A 7,500-nucleotide genomic window follows, 5' to 3' on the forward strand; every position below is an offset into this window, starting at 1 on the left:
TTAGACATGTGGTTTAGCCAGGTTGCTGCGTAAATCTTTAGGTAATTACCATTCTGTAACTAGCTGTTGTTGTTATTCGTATTTAAATACTCCTCTCGCTGTCTGTTAGCGTTCTATATAAGTACAGTAATAGCGTTGGGCTGCAGTTACCCAAATTTATCATTATAGGTTCTTGGTAGTAAATATAACTTGTTACATTTGTTTATGTTAGGGGCAATGTACGTGTAGCTACTGATAACTTTATTTTATGGATACGAATACTGTTCAGAATGACTAACTTTAAGTTAATGTATTCGCGTTTAGTCAGCCATTCATTGTTAGGTAGGTAGGATTTGTTGTATTTACATAAGTGTTGTGTTGTGAGTAATTAGACCTTGTTCAAAAATGCCTTTTAATCTAGTGAGCTTTGTTAGAAACCTCAAAGAGGAATTGTCTTTGCTCAGGTATGCTACTAAATAGGATCTGCGTGACCTTGCAGCAAAATGTAACATTGTGGTTGATCCTGCTTATGTGAAGGCTAGATTACTGAGTGATATTTTAGATTATTCAATCAACCAAGAGATTACACTGGTCAACAAATTTTGAAAAGTTGTGTGCTTCTTAAATGAGATTAGTTGATTCTTATGTATTTCCATTCAATGAATCCAAATATCACGTTGAAAAATTTGTATTGGCTACAGGTTCAAAGATACGAGGCATGCAATATTTCATTAATTTATTTTAATATACAGTATATGTCATTATGTTTTAAACTCTAATCCATATCTATTCTCTGCCTTTTTGCTTGACGCTTATACTAGTTTGAAGAGTCGTCTAATGTCAGTGTCCAGCAATAGTCTGCAAGCATTGTTGTGTACCATTTACCTTGGTACATCTTTTCCATGCTTGAAATATCTTGAAATCTTTCACCATGTTCGTCACTAACTGCTCCACAGTTTGCTGGGAAAAAGGCTAAATGTGAATCCAGAAAGTGGATTTTAAGTGACATGTTACATCCTATGATCTTGTAAGCCTTGATGAGGTTTTCCACTAATTCTTCATAGGTTCTCTCCCTTTTGTTTCAGAGAAATCCCTTTGCAACTAACTTGAATGCCTTCAAAGCAGATTTCTCCTCCCCATGAAGAGCTGATTCAAATTCATCGTCTTTAAGAAGCTCTCGAATCGGAGGACCAATGAAAACTCCCTTTTTTTATCTTCGCATCGCTCAACGAATGGAATTTTGATGTTAAATACTTTAATCCTTGACCAGACTTGTCCATCGCTTTTACAAAGTTTTTCATGAGCCCCAGTTTGATGTGCAAAGGTGGTAGCGAAACCTTGTTTGCTTTAATGAGAGGTGGATGTTGAACATTTTTCATTCCAGGCTCCAATGATTGACGAGGTGGCCAATCTTTTCTTATATAGTGGGAATCTCTTGTCCGGCTGTCCCATTCACACAGAAAGCAGCAGTACTTGGTGTATCCACCCTGCAACCCTGCCACAATAGCAACAACCTTTAAATCACCACAGAACTGCCATTGATGTTCATCATATTTTATGCACTGCAACACATGCTTTATATTCTCATAAGTTTCTTTCATGTAGGGTGCATAGCCCACAGGAACTGATGGTTTACTATTGCCATTAGGCAACAAAACTCCTTTCAGGCTTGTTTTTGATGCATCTATGAACAGCCTCCACTGTCTGTTCATATTTGATGCCTAGTGCTTCCATCAGACCATTAATATTGTTACATGGCACTAAATCACCTTCCATTACAAAGAAATCTTTAAAGTGCTCCTGACGGTTCCGAAATTTTGATATGTTCACGTCAGGTGCTAAGAGATTCCACTGTTGAAGACGAGAGCCTAGCAACTCTGCCTTATTCTTGGGTAGTTGCAGATCCCTGGCAAGGTCATGGAGCTCCTCATGTGTTATGAGATGTGGCGTAGAGGACTGTGCTTCATCAAAATTAGGGTCACTCTGTAATCCAGCATTGCCATCCTCCCCTGCTTCCTCCTCACCACTTTCCTCGTCTGATTTGAAAGATACTGACTTGGTGCATCAGGAGCAGGTAGAACTTCTCCATGTGGAATTGGGCGAATAGCTGATGGAATGTTTGGATATTCAGTGGACTCCTTTTTTTTCTTTGACAAGCCCTTTTGTATTGGAGGTACCATGCAGAAATAACAATTGTTGGTATGGTCTTTGGGCTCCCTCCACGTCATTGGCACAGCAAAAGGCATTCCTTTCCTCTTTCTGTTCAACCATTGGCGAAGGTTTGTAGCACAAGTGTTGCAGCATATGTGAGGAGCCCAGTTCTCATCCTGGTCACCAATCTTGCATCCAAAATATAGGTGATATGCCTTTCTAACCAGCGCAGTCATACGCCGCTTCTATGATGCAAAGGTCACCCCACCCCAAATGTAGCAGAAGTTGTCTGCCCTATTCACACAAATGTAAACTTGCACAGCACAAACACCTTCTGTGACTGATGAAACAATACTGAGGGCAGAGAGACTGTGAGCAGTGAGTAATGTACACGTCCGCCAGCCTGTAGAAACCTGTTGAGACATGTAGGCGTAACACGAAAAGTAGAGCTACCAAACAATTTTAACCATGATATTTGTTACCAGCAACCATAAAATTATATGGAAAATGCTACTTTGGTCTCCGAAGCATTTTGGTTGTTATTATTGCAGATGATGAAGAAGCACAAGCACTGAAAATTGCAGCAGGAGTACTTCCACCTGTTCCAGTAGACACAGAAGTAGAAAAAATAAGGCTTCAATTGCAGTTAGAGAAGGTAAAGAAGGAAACGACCGAACGGGAGCTCTATCTAGAAAAGAGAGCAGAAGCAAGAGAGAAGGAACGAGAAGGAACGAGAAGCAAGAGAGAAGGAAAAGAAGGAAACGACCGAACGGGAGCTCTACCTAGAAGAGAAGAGAGCAGAAGCAAGAGAGAAGGAACGAGAAGCGGAGATAAGACACCAGAAAAAAAACTCCAGGAGCTTTTTTTAAGTAACAGAAAGGAAGCCACACCCCCTGCTATGTTTGAAGTTTTTAAAGCAAGTAGGCTTTTACCTGATTTTGACGAGAGAGATCCCAAGGTTTTCTCCCAGAACTTTGAACAAATCTCAGAAACCTTAAAATGGCCTGTAGAATTCTGGTCCTTGCTCATCAGGAACAGAGTGAAGGGTAAAGCTGCATTTGTTGCTTCACAACTGGTAAGTGAGAATGACTATACAGTGTTAAAGAAAACTATCTTGGATGCGTACTCCATTACCATTGAAGGGTATAGACAGATTTTTAGAAATTCCGTTAAAACTTTCAATCAAACTTTTGTAGAATTTTGTAGTGTCAAAAATAGGCAGTTGAATAAGTGGTTAGAAAGAGCAAGTGTCGATAACTTCGAATCATTTAAGAATTTGATTCTTCTAGAAGAATTTTTGAGGAAAGTTCCTACCCATATCTTAACCTTCATTCATTTTAAAAGTGAAACACTGGTTGAAGGCAGCTAGTCTCGCCAATGATTACCACTTAATCCATAAATCACAAAAGGGTCAAACTAACAAATCATCTCCTTCTCTTTCCAAATCTCCCCAGGTATCCTGTGCTTACTGCAAGAAAGAGGGCCACACTATTGAAAATTTTCCATTTCCCCAGTGCAAAACTTCAAAACCAAAAGGTAAAAATGTCCAGTCAAGGAGCACATGCCATGTGACTACTCCGATGGAAGGGTTGCAGCCGTTTGAAGGATTTATTTGTGATGTTACTGTAAAGGGTACTGGTACTTCACTGAAGTGCTTCAGACTCTGGTTCCTCTCAGTCTATATTGGCAGACGTAGGTTCGAAGAATTTAACTTATTCCAAGGAATTTATTACCATTTCAGATTTAACCTCTTCCAGGACTCTGCCTCTTGCTGAAGTGGAAATTGTTAGTCCTTACTTTATAGGAAAGGATAAAGTAGCTGTATTAAAGCAAGCCTTGCCGTGTTCTCCAGTGAAGCTGATCTTGGGTAATGATCTAGCAGGATCACAGGTGAAAACTGATTTTATTATTTCAGATCCTGAATTCGTAATCCCAGTAGAAAGTAAGTACATAGAATCTCCACCAGCTATAACTCAGGTTGTGACTAGGAATACTTCCAGGGCAGGACCTTTGAAAAGCGAGAGTAAAACTACTGGAAGAACTATGGAGGCCTTAGACTTAGTGAACGTAGGTAAGAAAGAATTTACCGAGCTATAGAAAGAGGACCCCAGCCTTAGTGAACTTTGGAAAAAGGTGAGAATTCCAGATGAAAATCCTAAATTGCCATATTTCTATGTGAATAAAGGTGTTCTCTGCAGGCATTTCAGGTCACCACAGATTAATAATAACCATACTTGGAGGGATTGCCACCAAATAGTCATTCCTCAACCTATAAGACACTACTTGTTAGACCTCGCTCATTCTGCAGAATCCCACTTAGGGGTCAACAAGACATACAAAGGAGTAAGTGAAGACTATTGGCCAGGCCTTGGTAAAGATATTAAGAGCTATGTAGCTTCCTGTCACCATTGTCAGGTTACAGGTCAACCTAACCAGAGAATGCCACCAGCACCACTTCAGAACGTACTAGTACCCAAAACTCCTTTTTACAAACTCATCATAGATTGCGTTGGCCCTTACCAAAGACTAAGAGAACGAATGAATACATACTGACCGCTATGTGTCCCACTTCAAGGGACCCTTTGGCATTTGCAATCTAAAACATAAATGCAAAGACTATATTACTGAACCTTAGGAAGGTTTTCACTGTTTTAGGATTTCCTTATGAGTTACAATATGACCAGGGAACTAATTTTACAATCCATGTCTTCAAACTAGCTATGCATACATTGAATATTCATAATTTTAACTACTCTATATATCATCCACAGACAAATGGTGCCCTGGAAAGGTTTCATCAAACCTTGAACCTTTTGCGTAAGTACAACAGTGAAACTGCAAATCATTGGGATGAGGATCTCTATCTCCTAATGTATGTTTTTCGATGCACTCCACATGACTCCACAGGGATATCTCCCTTTGAGGCATTGTTTGGTCGTCGACCACGAACTGTATTGGGTATGGTGAAAAAAAACATTTTGCATCAAACCATTGGAGACTACTAACACGTTGAAATATATTAAAGATCTTAAAAGTAAGTTTCATCAGATAAATGATTTGGTATGTTCTAACCTCCTTTCCTCACAAGAAGTAATGCAGCAACAGGGGAACAAGGAAGCCAGGTTAAGGGAGTTCCAGAAAAGGTGACCAGGTACTTTTATACCATCCAATTCCAGGAGCTCCATTGAGAGAGAAGTTTGCCGGCCCATATACAGTCCTAGATTGTCTTTTTAAGGTAAAGTATGTAATTAGTACCCCAGATAGGAGGAAGGACAAACAATTAGTACATGTGAACTTGTTGAAGCAGTATCAAAGTAGAGTAAATAGTGGACCACCTCGAGTAACATTGGTGACTACCTCAACTTTTAGGTCTAAAGACTACTATCCTGTTGTTACTAATAATAAAGACCCTGATGAAGAACCAGAACTGATTTCTTTTAGTGATTTAACTAACTCTGAGATAATGAGTAAGTTTGACTCCTTATCACACTTGCCTACTAATGGAAGCAAAGAACTAAACTCCTTACCAGTTTTCAGGACTTGTGCACTGATGATCCATGAACCTGTAGCCTGATTCAACATGATATCTTGCTGGAGCCGGGAACACAGCCCATCAGACAACCAATTTACAGAGCGATAGGAAAGAAGCTCGAATCCTTAAGGTCATAGGTACAGTACTTGATAGATCACAAGTTAGCAGTCCCAAGTACCTCTCCTTGGGCTTCACCTTGTATACTTGTACCAAAAGCAAACGGTAAGTTAAGACTATGTACAGACTACTGCAGACTGAATAAGTCACCATTAAGAATTCTTTTCCTTTGCCACGGATCAATGATATTTTAGACAATATAAGTAATTCAAGGATTTTGACTCGGGTAGATTTACTAAAAGGGTACTATAAAGTAAAACTGACCCCAAAGGCCCAATCAATCTCTGCTTTTGTAACACCCTTTGGCCTATTTGAATATGTGGTTATGCCTTTTGGGCTCTCTAATGCCCCTGTTATATTTCAGAGGCTGATGGCAGAGGTAATCAGAGATTTACCAAACGTCTATGTATACTTGGACGATATAGTCATAGGAAACATGACTTGGGAGGAATATCTGCACACTCTCAAAACTGTTTACACGACTACGTACTGTAGGTCTCACCATTAACTTAGCCAAGAGTTTATTTGGGCAAGCTAAGTTTGTATACCTTGGTCATTATTTGGGCAGTGGAGAAATAATGCCAAAAGATGCTAATATTGAGAGTGTAATGAACATGCCTGTACCACTTTCAAAATCTCAACTTAAGACCTTTTTAGGTATGGTCTCTTATTCCAAATTCTTAAAAAATTTCGCAACTCTTGCTGCTCCATTATATGCACTACTGTCTAACAAAGTAAGCTTTGTTTGGACCAAAGAATTAGACAATCTTTTCCATCAGCTTGAAGGTATCTTGATCTCTAAACCAATTTTAAAGGCACCTGACTTCTCAAAGGAATTTTTATTACAGGTAGACGCCAGTGGCACAGGTTATGGAGCTGTACTTCTACAAACTTATGCTCCTAATGACACCAGCTGTATTCCAACACTGCATTACCTACCAGTATCCTATTACTCGAGATTCTTCAGAGGAGCACAAAACAGATGGGCTACCGTAGAGAAGGAGCTTTACGCGATCGTAGCTTCTTTACAACACTTCCAACCCTATCTTGAAGGTCATCGTCGGGTCATTGTCTTTACTGATCACCGACCTTTCACGTTCCTCAACAGTGCCAGACTCAAAAATTTGAAACTCTTACGGTGGTCTTACATCCTTGGCAACTTTAATATTCAGCTTCAAAGCATCAAAGGAACTAACAAGACCATTGCAAACACCTTGTCATGCCTTCCATCAGCATCTTCAGCTGGATCCACCGCTATGGACCCATCTTAGTGGGAGGGAATTGTCAAGTTTTCACTCCACTATTGTACATATTGAATATTATAAACTATTTTTAGTATTTTCCTACTTTCTATATGCACGCCCTCTGTTGATTGCTTTCCTCACTTTTGATCCTTCCTTGTCCAGAGCAAAGTCTCTTTTCAAATTATTCCTCCTTTATGTTCTTCATTTTGTTTACTTTGGTACTTCAAATTTCTTGTTAGGTTAGGTGTGTTCTTCCTGTTCTGAAGACAGTGTTCGTGGCTCTTTCTCTTTTGCTAAGTGTATTTTGTTTCTTAGATATTAGTTTAACTGTGTTGAACTATTCAACTATTTGCCATAGGTTTAATTATTCTAGTGAAGTGTTTTGTTGAAACTATTTTGTTCATGTATAAGTGCTAAGTAATTCAAGTGTTAATTTGTATTAGTAATTAATAATTGTAACAAGAGATTGCCGAGTTT

The 7,500-nt window shown here is 39.2% G+C and overlaps 1 long non-coding RNA gene across 1 annotated transcript in view; it reads left to right on the forward strand.

The window, feature by feature from the left end:
• LOC137648614 (uncharacterized) overlaps nucleotides 1-7,483 on the forward strand; it is an 8,378-nt gene extending 895 nt beyond the window's left edge. Inside the window, exons 2-3 of the long non-coding RNA XR_011045662.1 lie at nucleotides 4,902-5,884; nucleotides 6,144-7,483. This is a non-coding gene — a long non-coding RNA (uncharacterized lncRNA). The remainder of the gene's footprint in view (nucleotides 1-4,901; nucleotides 5,885-6,143) is intronic.
• Nucleotides 7,484-7,500: the final 17 nt, after the last annotated feature.

The sequence above is a fragment of the Palaemon carinicauda genome, chromosome 10, assembly GCF_036898095.1.
Source record: "Palaemon carinicauda isolate YSFRI2023 chromosome 10, ASM3689809v2, whole genome shotgun sequence".
Taxonomy (NCBI): Eukaryota; Metazoa; Arthropoda; class Malacostraca; order Decapoda; family Palaemonidae; genus Palaemon; species Palaemon carinicauda.